Below are 12,770 nucleotides of genomic sequence, written 5' to 3' on the forward strand. Positions count from 1 at the left end.
TCAAGTCCTCCTCAGCCTTCATGATAATGCAGGCCATCAGGGCCAGGCACGAACACTTTCCCTTGCCCGTGAGAGGTTTTTCTGGGTCGGGATGGAGAGAGACATAACCAACCATGTTCGACAGTGTGAGAGATGTGTGGTTGGAAAAACACCTGAACCTCATGCCTGTGCACCACTAGAGAACATCCAGACGTCAGAGCCGATGGAGCTAGTGTGCATAGACTTTTGGACTGCTGAGCTCAGCGATAATAAGAAAGTGGATGTCCTGGTCGTACCGATCATTTCTCCAAGATGGCACATGCCTTCCCTGCCGAAACCAGTCTGCAAAACATGTTGCACGCAGGTTGTGGGATGATTTCTTTTGTGTTTATGGCTTTCCCAAGAGGATTCATTCGGATCAGGGATCAAACTTTGAGAGCAGACTGTTGAAGGACCTCTTAGAGATGGCAGGTGTGCAGAAATCGCATACTACGCCATATCATCCTATGGGCAATGGGGTCACTGAACGGTTCAACAGGACACTTGGAATATGCTGAGGACTCTCCCTTCTACAGCCAAGGCTAGGTGGCCTCAGATGTTACGCACTCTCACGTTCTGCTACAATTGCACAGTGCATGAGACGACTGGTTTGCCCCCCTTTTATGTCATGTTTGGGCGAGTCCCACGCCTCCCTGTTGACATGATGTTCCAACATGTGCTGCAAAATGATGATGTGATCAGCCACCATGAGTTTGTCTCACGGTTGCGGAAAGACCTGTTTGATGCCTCACAGATTGCCCAGAACCACGCTTTTCACGAGCAAGCGCGCCATGCCAGACTCTACAACCGCAAAGTCAAAGGCTCACCTCTGGCTGTAGGTGATAGAGTGTTGTTGGCCAATCGTGGTGAAAGGGGAAAAAGAAAGTTAGCCGACAAGTGGGATCCCACGCCTTATGATGTTGTGTCAGTTAGGTCTGGGATCAATGTGTACAGGATAAGAGAGAGCCACACAGGCAAGGAAAGAGTTGTACACAGGAACCTCCTTCTCCCTGTCAACTTCCTGGGCTTAGGTGTGGAAGGGAGTCTGGCCTCCCGTGCTGACTTGGACGGAGGGAACCCGAACAGTGGAGATGACCAAGGGTCTGTGAGGTCAACACAGATGGATCATCATGACAGGACACTGGACTGGCTGCTGAAAACGCCAGAGATACAGGGTCTCGCTAATGAGCCGGTGGAAGTTGAAGGTTCCCTCGACGTGGGACACCATTCTCTCTGCGTTGTGGACCCCAGCAGTGGCTCTATCGCAGCGGAGGACCCACCCCCTGAAGTTAATGCTGAAGTGTTTGAAAACTCCATTAGTGAATTCCCCTTGCCTGCTCCCGTGATCAGTGATGCTGCTCTCCGTCAAGGCTCTGAACCTGTTGCCGTGGCTCCTGTGGTTCCCATGGCTGATGTTGACTTAGATCTTGCTATTTGCACACAGCCTCAGACTATTCAGGCGGGCATGGATGGGCTAGCTATCACTAGGTATGGGAGAAGTGTTAGGCCTCCCAAGAGACTGATTTGTGAGATGGCAGCGCAGAAAGTTGAGGAAACTTCTTCTGTTTCAGGGTCAGTTTTTGCATTTCTGACTAGTATGTTTTAGCTCTGAGGGAACTGACTTGGTTTCATGTATCTTTCGACTTATTTTTTTGTGTGGTCCAGGATGTGATTTGGAGTATTATTTCGGGTGCTCTTATATGTGATGTTAAGGAGGTGTAGATGGCATCTTCTCTAGTCTGTTGAAGGTATTGGGCTTGGTACCACCCAATGTCTCGACACTTTTATATAAAAGGATTCTGTATCGACAATGATTAATATTAGTGTATCGATTTTACCCCGAAGCACCTGCTGTTCATAGTTCTTTTGTTTCTGGCCCTTGATACTCCCTTGAACTGGTTTGGAGTTTAACAGAATTTAAGGGGGGTGTATGTAACGATGTAAAAGAATGAATATGGTTTTGTTGTTGTTAAATTCCTGTTAAACTTGGGATCGCAACCATGGGTTTATTTTGGAACTTTTATTTTGAAAATCCGCAGCGGAAGTCTGCTACTGGTAAACGGGCTACCCCCTAAGCCCATCGTTAGTAGCAATGAAGCTTTCGCTGTGGTAAGTTCCTCTCCGTCCGCTCTCACAGAGCATAAATTTAAAACATATTTGAAAATCCTCATTGAAGCTAATATGACAGTGCACTAACTGCATGAACTGCCCATATGGTAGTATTTGAGTAGATTTCAGGTTTATGACCGTGTTTTGCAGTTAATAGATTAGACGGTAGGAAAAATGGACACGTGGAGCTAGCGGCTAACAGCTAGAGGAGGCTGTCGTGTCTAATAATTTTGAAACTTCTCTCAATAGTTTGGGCGGAATCCTGTTGCTGAAACCCATGGTTATTCATGTCCCATGTTATTGCAGGTATGTGTACTTTGAAACATGTATATGGTTGAGCTGCAGGCTAATTCTGGTTAAGACATATTGCTTATTAAGTTTGCCCAGTAGATGGCAGCATTGTTCCATTTACTATTGTACGTAAAAGGGAATTTTGGCTTTGGTTTATTTATATTTACATGAATGTGCATTTAAGTGAATTAATTTTTCTTTTGTTATCTAAACCACAACGCAGTAATGTTTCTATTTTATTTTCCGTGATAAGTATTGTTGCCATTTTATTTTTCAATCAATATTTGTTTTTATTTATTTGGGAAAACTAAGAGTTCCACTATACGATCATAAGCCTATAGTTAGTAGCAATGAAGCTTTCGCTGTGTTTGGGCGGAATCCTGTTGCTGAAACCCATGGTTATTCATGTCCCATGTTATTGCAGGGGAATAAATCACGCCTGAGCTCTACCCACTTCGAGTCCAGAGAGTTTTATTCACACAGCGCTGGAAAGAGAAGCTGACCAGGGGTTACACTAGCTTAGAGTTCACGCTAGCTAACCAGCGAGGAGTTAAAAGCGGCGAAAACAACACCCACAAACTTATCTCACTACAACATAGGGCCGAAAATATGACGTGATTCTAGTGTAATCAAACTCGGGGCTTGAGCTTTATTTCAGGCAATGTTCAGGATTAAAATGTTGAAGCAATTCCCTGACTTACACTGTCTTTGTGTCTTTGTTTAGAAGCAGAGCGACACAGATGGATCCACTTCTCAACCCTGTCGTCACTGTGGTGGTGGGAAAGGCTTTCTCTGTGACCTTTGTGGAAAAACTTTCAGTCATCAACAAAGCCTAAAAGTACATCAGCGTAGACACACTGGAGATAAAATGAACTACTGCAAAGAATGTGGGAGAGGTTTCTCCAAACCAAGTGAATTAAAACGACATGAAGTCATTCACAGTGGGGTTAAAAAGCACGTGTGTGACCAGTGTGGGTCATCCTTCACCACTGCAGGTTACCTGCATAATGAGTCCACACAGGAGAGAAACCATACAACTGTAGACACTGTGACAGAAGTTTCTCATATTCAGGGACTCGTGATTGCCATGAACTTCGACATATTGAAGTGAACTTAATAACAGTGTGACAAGAGCTTTAAGAATCTCAGTTTATAATCCGAACATAAACGATCCCTCACTGTAAATAAACTGTTTCACTGTTACCAATGTGCAAAAACATTCACTTCATTATCTGCTCTGTGCAAACATCAGCGCGATCCTGCAGGACGGACTGCACTGGATCACAGTGAATCTGAAGAGACAGAAAGATCCTCTTCTGGTTTCAGGGTCAGACTTACAAACCAGATCAGGCTCCACAGAGTTCAGATGGAATCTCCTGTAAAGAGTGTCAGCTGATGTCACACTTGGATCTCATGAGGTAGCTCTGATGTTTGGACTTCAATTCAGGAAGAAATAACATTCGAAATGTTGTTGTTGTTTTTTTGTTGTTTTCTTCCCATGACTGAGCTCGTAATGCCTATTAGTCGTATTAAACTAAATTTTTTTAATTTAAATTAAGTCAAATTCTATTATTTCTTTTTGGACCCTCATAAAACACCAAATTCTTTTTACATGTAGATAGATGCTGGATGCCGGTAGAGTTACGTATTCTGAATACTTTGGATTACTTAATATATTTTCATGCCTATTACAACTATATGAATGTACTATTGCTATGTGATTTATTACTATTATTGAAGGCCACTCGCCATACCAATACAAACTAATTTTTAAATCTTAATATAAAATGAGTAACAGTAGGGTGGACATTAGGTATGGCTTTTTGCAGTGATCTTGCATAGAAAACAACTTCTGTATCAATAATATGTTTTCCTTTTGTCTACTTTGCGGCTCTGATTTCTGGACTTGCATCAATAATCCTGAATGTTACATTTGGGAAGCTGCAAGTCTTTTACTTTTTTTATTTTATTTTTTTATTTATTTATTTTTCACGGATTTTGATTCTCCAAAATGTTATCGCTGTCACGTTTAAATGGTTTTCCCATTGGGACACCGTATTCAGTAGTAGTTGTTGTTATAGATATTGTTTTACCTTACAGTTAACTGATATTGTATAAATACTTGAACTTAACTATTGTTTTGATCTTCTGGCTGACTGGTGTTTTCAATCGTAATACGGTAGAGGTGGGGGGGGATCGATACAGCACAGCATCTTGATATTTTGCGTTGTGATCTTGTCTCAATACAGTGACACCAAACATCGATATTTATTAAAGAAAATAAAATACTCTGGGAATTACTCTGGGAATACAATGAATAAGGGAGCTCATCTTATAAGAGGCCAACTTTCTGCAAACAGTTGCGCTCTGACTTGAAGTGACTGCAATCACTTTGGGAGAGATTGTTGCAGGTTTTAAATAAATGCTGCCTTATTTATAAATGCAGACTAAATGCTACCATGTTTTCATCAGTTTGGTGTTAGGCTTGGTCAGTGAGCACTGCTCGATGGGACTCGACTCACCGGGTTGGTTAGTCAGTTGCCGTTAATAGACTTACATTAGTTTATGTTTGCTAACTAAAAGCAGAACTCACTGGAATATAAAGACACTAGAACTAGAAATCAGTCTAAGGGGGGGTCACTTTTATGCTGCCTCTGACTTCAACAATACGTTTAAAGTTAACCTGAGGGTATACAGTCTACTTTAACTCTCTATCTTTTAAGCAGTAAGTGGTTCTTCGTTGGGAAAATCTCCCGCTTACAGTGGCTTGCAAAATTATTCGGCCCCCTTGAACTTTTCCACATTTTGTCACATTACAGCCACAAACATGAATCAATTTTATTGGAATTCCACGTGAAAGACCAACACAAAGTGGTGCACACGTGAGAAGTGGAACAGAAATCCTACATGATTCCAAACATTTTTTACAAATAAATAACTGCAAAGTGGGCTGTGTGTAATTATTCAGCCCCCTGAGTCAATACTTTGTAGAACCAGCTTTTGCTGCAATTCCAGCTGCCAGTCTTTTAGGGTCTGTCTCTACCAGCTTTGCACATCTAGAGACTGAAATCCTTGCCCATTCTTCTTTGCAAAACAGCTCCAGCTCACTCAGAACCACTTCATAAAGTGGTTGTTCAGGTTTAAGCAGTGGGAGGCGAAAACCTAATATATCCATAAGTGATGGCTTAACCTTCTGCATTCAAGTATAAGTTTGTCTAAGTCCGCCATTGTAGAAATTCATTGCACCGAAAGAAAAACGTGCACAGTGTGACGTCAAAATAGGCGCACACCTTTGACGCTGCGTTTTCTCAGTTTTCCTCATCCACATGTAAATGCAAAAACTTGAGTTTTCGAAAATATCCACCCTGGCAGGCGTTTTTTAAAATCTCCGTTTTCAGCGAACGAAAACGAGGTTTACGTGTGGACGAAAGGTGTAAACGCATAGAAAAATCTGCGTTTTCAAAAATACCCTGGTACGTGTGGACGTAGCCTTATTCATTATTCAAGGCACAAACGGAAAGTCATGTACGAGTGCAACGTAAAGTTAGGTGAGTGTGCAACATAAAGGTGAGCGTGCAACGTAAAGGTGAGCGTGCAACGTAAAGTTAGGTGAGTGTGTAACGTAAAGGTGAATGTGCAACATAAAGGTGAGCGTGCAACGTAAAGGTGAGCGTGCAACGTAAAGTTAGGTGAGTGTGCAACGTAAAGGTGAATGTGCAACGTAAAGGTGAATGTGCAACGTAAAGGTGAGCGTGCAACGTAAAGGTGAGCGTGCAACGTAAAGTCACGTGGACATGCTGCGTGAGCATTCGAACTGAGTCTAAAGTTTTCGTGTGCGAATTGAAGCGGGTGCTCTCCAATCATCAAAAGTAACAAAGTCATTGAACACATTTATACAGTTACCTTTACATTTACCAATCATATATCACAGATTTACACTTTTTTTTTTTAGTAGTATGCAAAAAGGCAAAGACAGAGCGACAGTCTGGGTCAATGGTGGCCGAGGCGACGGCAAGGCTAACAAAGGAACCCTCGAAGCGTTAGGCTAGCTTTGTAACAGAATATAACAGAAAAGTATGAAACTCCAGCTGAGTTGTAAGATGAAAAGTGGACACAATTTCGGGCTCCCACATTTTGTCAGAAACTGTACATTAACGAGTTTTTTACTGTTATTCAAATGCAACTGTGGAAATAACAAATAGAAGAAAATTCATTCATTCTTACCTTATACTAATCGTGGTGCAGGCCAGTGCAGTGCATGAACTGATGCCTTCTCCGGTCAATTCCGCTGAGAGTAAATCTAATGTCCCGCTCTACTGTACAAGACAATGGTTACCTGGAGGGATATACCACTGTGAGAGGGGTGCTGCGGAATAGTCCAAGTGATCGCTGCTTTAATTTCCCGCTCAACTATACATAAATTGCAGGTCGACACGATTTTTCAAAGCTGGTGAACTAGACCAAAGTCATTGATAACAAAAGAACAATAAATCCACTTTCTCCTGTACTTTATACCCGCTCAGTTGCAGTGCAGTTTAATGCACTACTAGAAATCGATGGCTTTTTGATGGTGTCCGGCGCGGATTGATGGTCAACTATAAATAGACGTTTTCTACACATTGTTGTTGTCACCTGGTCGACTACAAATAGATCAAATATCAATGACAAAAAAACAACGGTAAATCAACATCATTTCAACGTCCCTATAGTAAGACCATGGGTTTACCACAGTATTTCAATGTTGTTACAACAGTGACATTTCAACCCTGACCATAACGACGGATTGGATGAAAAATCAACATCGATTCAATGTCGTCTTGCTATCTGGAATCTTTTGATTGGTCGACATGGTACATTTTTTGACCATTAGGAAAGGGTGGGGTTTTTTGGTGTTGTCTTCGCTCACAGGTGGAAAGTGCTTTATGGCATTTTCCTTATGAAACACAGTTTTTACCGTTTCTTCCCGCAGTAAATATAAACAATGATAGTATTCAGGAAGAAAACCAAATATTTCATATATTTTTAACATAACTCTGGTTTTACGTGGCCAATCAACACAATTTAAAAACTCCATCAACGCTGTCATAGCCTGATACCACAATTTTTCTTAAAAATGCCAGCCAAGTGCCAATTGCTTTACACATAATAGAGGATTTCTCAAAAGGGTCTGGATTGGTCCTAAACTTAAATAAATGTCAATTATTGCCTGTCAAAGAGTGTAATGTTCAGAGTATTTGTAATATAACAGTTAAAAATGAAGCAACATATTTAGATCTGATTATCTGCATAGATCCAAAAGACAGAATTTTACTAAATTGTCCCCCAATTATTAAAAAATCTCAAACCAAATTAAATCAATGGTTGCAGAGAGATTTAAGTTTAAGAGGAAGGGTATTGCTCTCAAAAGCAGAAGGTCTGTGTCGACTGACTTATGCAGCAATTTCTCTGCATGTGGACGGCAAAACTTGTAAGGATATCGACCGAATGCTCTTCAACTTGCTCTGGAAAAACAGGACACATTACATTACATCAGAAAAAGTGTATTGATGAATGACTATGAACACGGTGGTCTCAATGTTTTGGATTTTACTACTCTAAACAATACATTTAAGATTAATTGGGCTAAACATTTTCTTAAAAATCCGGTATCCATTTGGAAGTTTGGTGGTCTAAGTTATCTTAGGTTGTGATTATAATATAGATAAGCTTCCAGAAAACCTTTCGATGTTTCACAAACAAGTTCTATTAGCTTGGTCCCTTCAAAAGGTTCAAAAGGGACATAAATGTGAACTGTGGATTTTGTGGAAGCCATCCTGAGACTGTGCAACACCTTTTCTGGATCTGTTCATACGCTAGAACATTTTGGAAAGACTTCAGTAGATTCATTGCTGGACATCTCTATAAAGACTTTACTGTGAAATGGGAAAATCTTGTATTTTGTTTCTTTCGAAGGCAAAAAAAAAAGAAGATGTTTACTTTATAATAAACTTGTTAGTTATCTTAGCTAAATTTTATTTTCACAAATGCAAATACAGTAGCAAAAAACCTAATTTTAAACATTACTATAATGATGTATTATGTTACATAAAATTGATTAGTGGATCACTTAACAAAAAGGCTATGAAAACTATTACTATTTGTAGTAATTACAAATTATTTGAATGTTTGTAATTCTTTGTATCACACCCTCTGGCATATATTAATTTTGTTCTGGTTGTATACATGTTCTGTATACTGTTTCTTAATAAAGTTTATTTAAAAAAAAAAAAAAAGAGGACGCGGCTCATGAATTTGGACACCCCCCAAATGTAGCTTCTGAGTCACGTGACCGCACAGCAACGAATCACAGCAGAGCAGAAAATGGGGCGGAGCAAAGCATGTGTGCAAGAGAGGAGTCGAGCAGAGAGAGCTGCTTTTTCATGAAACGGGAGTAAAGTAGTGAACTTAGAGGAGAGAAACAAACTAAAGCATCGATCATAAACCACTACCAACGTCCTGATCGATATCTGCATCGATCTGCCCACCCTTGTCTCCTGGATCGTAGCTGAGATCAGCGTGAACCACGTGGGTCTCTGCTCCCTGATCTGTTTCCTGTGTTTGGAAAGAGTTGCAGCTTCATCGCGGAGTTTCTCTCGGTTTGTGGGCTCATCTAAAGGTAAGCACCGAGCTAACTTTACTGTGAGTTCAGTTCATGTTGAGTTTAGCTCCTGAATGAGGTCTTCTGCTGCTCTCCTCGGTGTCTGTTCACAGTTTATTGTGAACACGTTGAGAGAAGAGTGAGAGAGTGTTTGGAGAAAAACACCAACTAATCATTAGCTCAGCATGCTGGGAGAAGTTGGAGCAGAAAAGTCTTTTCATTGTCCCTGCAGCTGTTTTTCTGCCTGCACCAAACCTCTACAGCCTCATTTGTATTTACCGCGTTGACTACATCCACGATTAAAAGACCTTACGCCCCTACAGCGTTATGTACGGTTCAATGTGTGCTCGCTATTCATTGTGCCTTTAGGTGCAGCTGCCCGTACTCACAAAGAAAGTTTTGGTGTGATTCTCCTTTGCTGAGATCAACATGTCTGAAACAACTTTTTTTGTGTTTTTGATGCGGTGTTTTCTATAATTCCGTCATAATGGTTTGTATGAGCAGTGAAACGTGTTTTACCAAACTTAAAGAAGTCCAGCCGCTTTCTTGTAGAAATTGTTGAACAACATGACACTAACATTACATTTTCCATTTGTATTGTTGCGAGCCTTGTATACCGATAAGATAAATAGATAAGACGAGGCCAAAAAACTGTGATGCGCCCACATTTTGGGAGAGCTGCACGTGTTTTACTGAATCAGGAGACAGACACACACAGTGCAGTGCGGACTTAAATCCACATGTGGCAGCACTGTTTTTATCAATAAATCTCAGCAACAAAGGACATACACCCATGTGTGTTGATTTCTCCCTAAGATGGCAAACTGAAACACAAGTTTCCTTGTGGCTCAGGAAACTAACCACTCCAAGTTGGTGACTTTTGGAGATTTATTTCCCTGGATGATTGAGATTGCATCAAGACGAACACAAAAGGAAGTTCACAGCTTTTAGCAGCTCCCCCACCCCCTCATTCACACACCCCCACTCCCCTCCAGAATTCCCAGATAACAACCTAATTTACATATGAATGACTAGACAATTTAGCTTCCACTTGGCTGAAGCTAAACACCTACCAGCCATTAGAGATTGACAGACCACGTGACTTTCGCGCATTGCATGCCGGTAACTCGTGGCAAAACAAAGTACCTGCATCAAATGCAAGCATTTGCAGCACCGCAAAACGTTCATTCTTCAGTTCCAATAAATTCTTGCTTTTTCTTTGCCCCCCAAAAAGGTATGTACAAAACAAAGGAGAACAATGCCGGTCCGTACAAAGACAGACTTGATGAAAAGTCAAAGAAAAGATACGAGGAAAAAATCAAAGGAGTGAAAGGGTCAGACCCTTACGAGCACACAGAGGGACAAAAGACGTCAGCGTGCTGCCCAACTTTCACCACGCTCATATTTATAATTATACGGTTCTTGGAGTGAGTGCATACACTCATGAAGTTTAGTAACTTCAGGTCACTGCAACAAGCCCAGGTACAGTTTACTGACGGATGGGTGCAGGACCTTGAAATGCACCGTGTAGAAAGTAAAGACCATCGTACGTATCATAAGTTTACCAGTCTCACAGATCGTCGTCATAAATACACATTCGTTAACCGTTTATTAATAGGACCTTTGAGCTCAACGGTAATTAATTAGTAGTGGAAATAATTTCTGGTAGCATCACAGAAATGTAGCAGTGACAATAATATTGTATGCTGTAATCGTACTGGGCAATTAGTGATACAAAACAACTGTTTTACCCTGTGAATAAAAGTACATGTTTTTGTCAATGTACCATAATAACAGAAGCGAAACACAATATTGTGTCAGGACAATTCACTATTTATGCACAATAAATAAAGGAGCATAGCGCGACAATTTCTGTTCAGCGCCAGACTTGCTTGTAACCTATATCACCAATTATGTTAAGAAAAATGACGCATTAACTACAACAGCAGACTGACCTTTGTGGAAATGCTTGGAGCAGACTAACCTGTGAGCTGGAGTGTTCTGGGACGTTATAATTGGTCTTTGAATGGCTGCAATCCAGGCCATCCGTCGGGTCTTTGTTACTTCGGAAACATGGCTCGAACAATTTCTCTTCAACGACGTAATCCGATAACAACCGATCTCTTTACCCGTCGGCTTTCCGTGGCTGTCATGCGACCGGCTATTGCAGTTAATAATACAACAGCTTCTTGCCATTTTTTGTGTTTCTTTTTATCGCTGTATAACTGATTTCAATTGAAAGCCTGCGTGTGCTTGTACCTCTTGCCACGAGTTCCCAGAATTCTTTGCGGTTTTACCCCTGAGTGACGTCACATTTTCAATCTCTTTTGGCTGGAAGGCGGGTTTTAAAGGTAGAAAAGCCAAATGGCTGCTCTCTGGGACTCTAAGTGTTTTAATGTTTGCAGGTAACAAGGTGATTTTAATTATGTATTTTTGAATATCTGCTGATGCAGCCATGAATGTGGAAATTATGTGATTTCTGAATGTAATAATTTCCCATTTCTGAAGACTGCTTCAACAAAAATGCAGGTTTAATAGTTAATGATGGTTGATAACAGCTTGGTTATTGTACTGTATATTTAACTTATAAATTCGTAAGTATGTAATATATCAGTGTGTATTTTCTGTATCCCTTTTAGTTGTTGTAAAACATGAACGCTGTCACAGATGGTCTTGGTGATGTGTTAAATACAGGAATTTTGTGTTATAATGGAGCACCACCTAATGTGTGTGGGATCGTTATAGGAATGTGGTCAATTGGGGTCCTTAGGGACTAGTAAAGCACTATACAAATACAGGCCATTTACCATTTTACCATTTTTATTACATTTTAATTACATTTGCAGATTGTTTCGGTGGAGTTTAATAAACTCAGCCGTCTACATCGGAGTATATTCTCGAGCATCTCACACTTCTGATAATCAGTTGTCTGCTTGACGTTTATTCAGCTGTGTAAAAACTATAACTTTAATCTCAACCAAACCGATTTACTCAGGAACAAATAAAATACTAAAAAAAACCAAACAATAACATTTCTAAGTTATCCAAGTGACTCATATATCATGTTTTAACCTGAGTAGTGAAAGACAACAAAGATGTTAAACGTTTATTTTGTGACCCAGAAAGAATAATAAGAGTTATATTAAAACTAACCGGCTGCTGCCATTGTAGGAAACTGAGCTTTTTTTTTTTCTTTTTTTTTTGAAATATATACAGGGTATAGCATCCCCTGAGTAAAGGTGGTGGTATGCAGGGAGCTCAGTGGTAGGGGTGGGCGATATAAACGATATACGATAGAAACAATATAAATTTGACCAACGATAGAGATTTTGACTATATCGCTCTATCGCGATAGTGCATGTTGATGATGTCATCAAGCGGCGCCTGTTTTGGTCGAAAGCATCGCAGCGGCTAAAACCATTATCATCTGCAAATTATGGCGACAGTCACAGCAAAGAGATGAAGCCCTTTTGAAATACGGGGAAAGCCAAAAACTGCGCTTCCTCCACTTCCGTAACATTGATTCATTAATGTTGAATTCTCTCGCAGCTGCTCTGTTCCCATGTTGTTGCAGTATATTAATGACTAACCTCGTATTGTGGATGAATGATCTCAGTTGTTCTCCTGACTGAAGTTTGGCCCGTGTACAGCATCCTGCTATATGATTGCATTTGTCCCTGACCACCAGAATCCCTCACGTTAACTTTTAATGAGT

At 40.6% G+C, this 12,770-nt stretch overlaps 1 protein-coding gene and 1 long non-coding RNA gene across 2 annotated transcripts in view; one reads left to right on the top strand and one right to left on the bottom strand.

Moving 5' to 3' along the window:
* Positions 1-4,550, top strand: part of LOC120717317 — an 8,579-nt gene extending 4,029 nt beyond the window's left edge. The window contains exon 3 of the long non-coding RNA XR_005692176.1: positions 3,066-4,550. This is a non-coding gene — a long non-coding RNA (uncharacterized LOC120717317). The remainder of the gene's footprint in view (positions 1-3,065) is intronic.
* LOC120717279 (zinc finger protein 708-like) overlaps positions 1-12,770 on the bottom strand; it is a 274,392-nt gene that overhangs the window by 20,415 nt on the left and 241,207 nt on the right. The window lies entirely within an intron of this gene.

The sequence above is a fragment of the Simochromis diagramma genome, unplaced genomic scaffold (assembly GCF_900408965.1).
Source record: "Simochromis diagramma unplaced genomic scaffold, fSimDia1.1 OVJJ01000097.1, whole genome shotgun sequence".
NCBI classification, from domain to species: Eukaryota; Metazoa; Chordata; class Actinopteri; order Cichliformes; family Cichlidae; genus Simochromis; species Simochromis diagramma.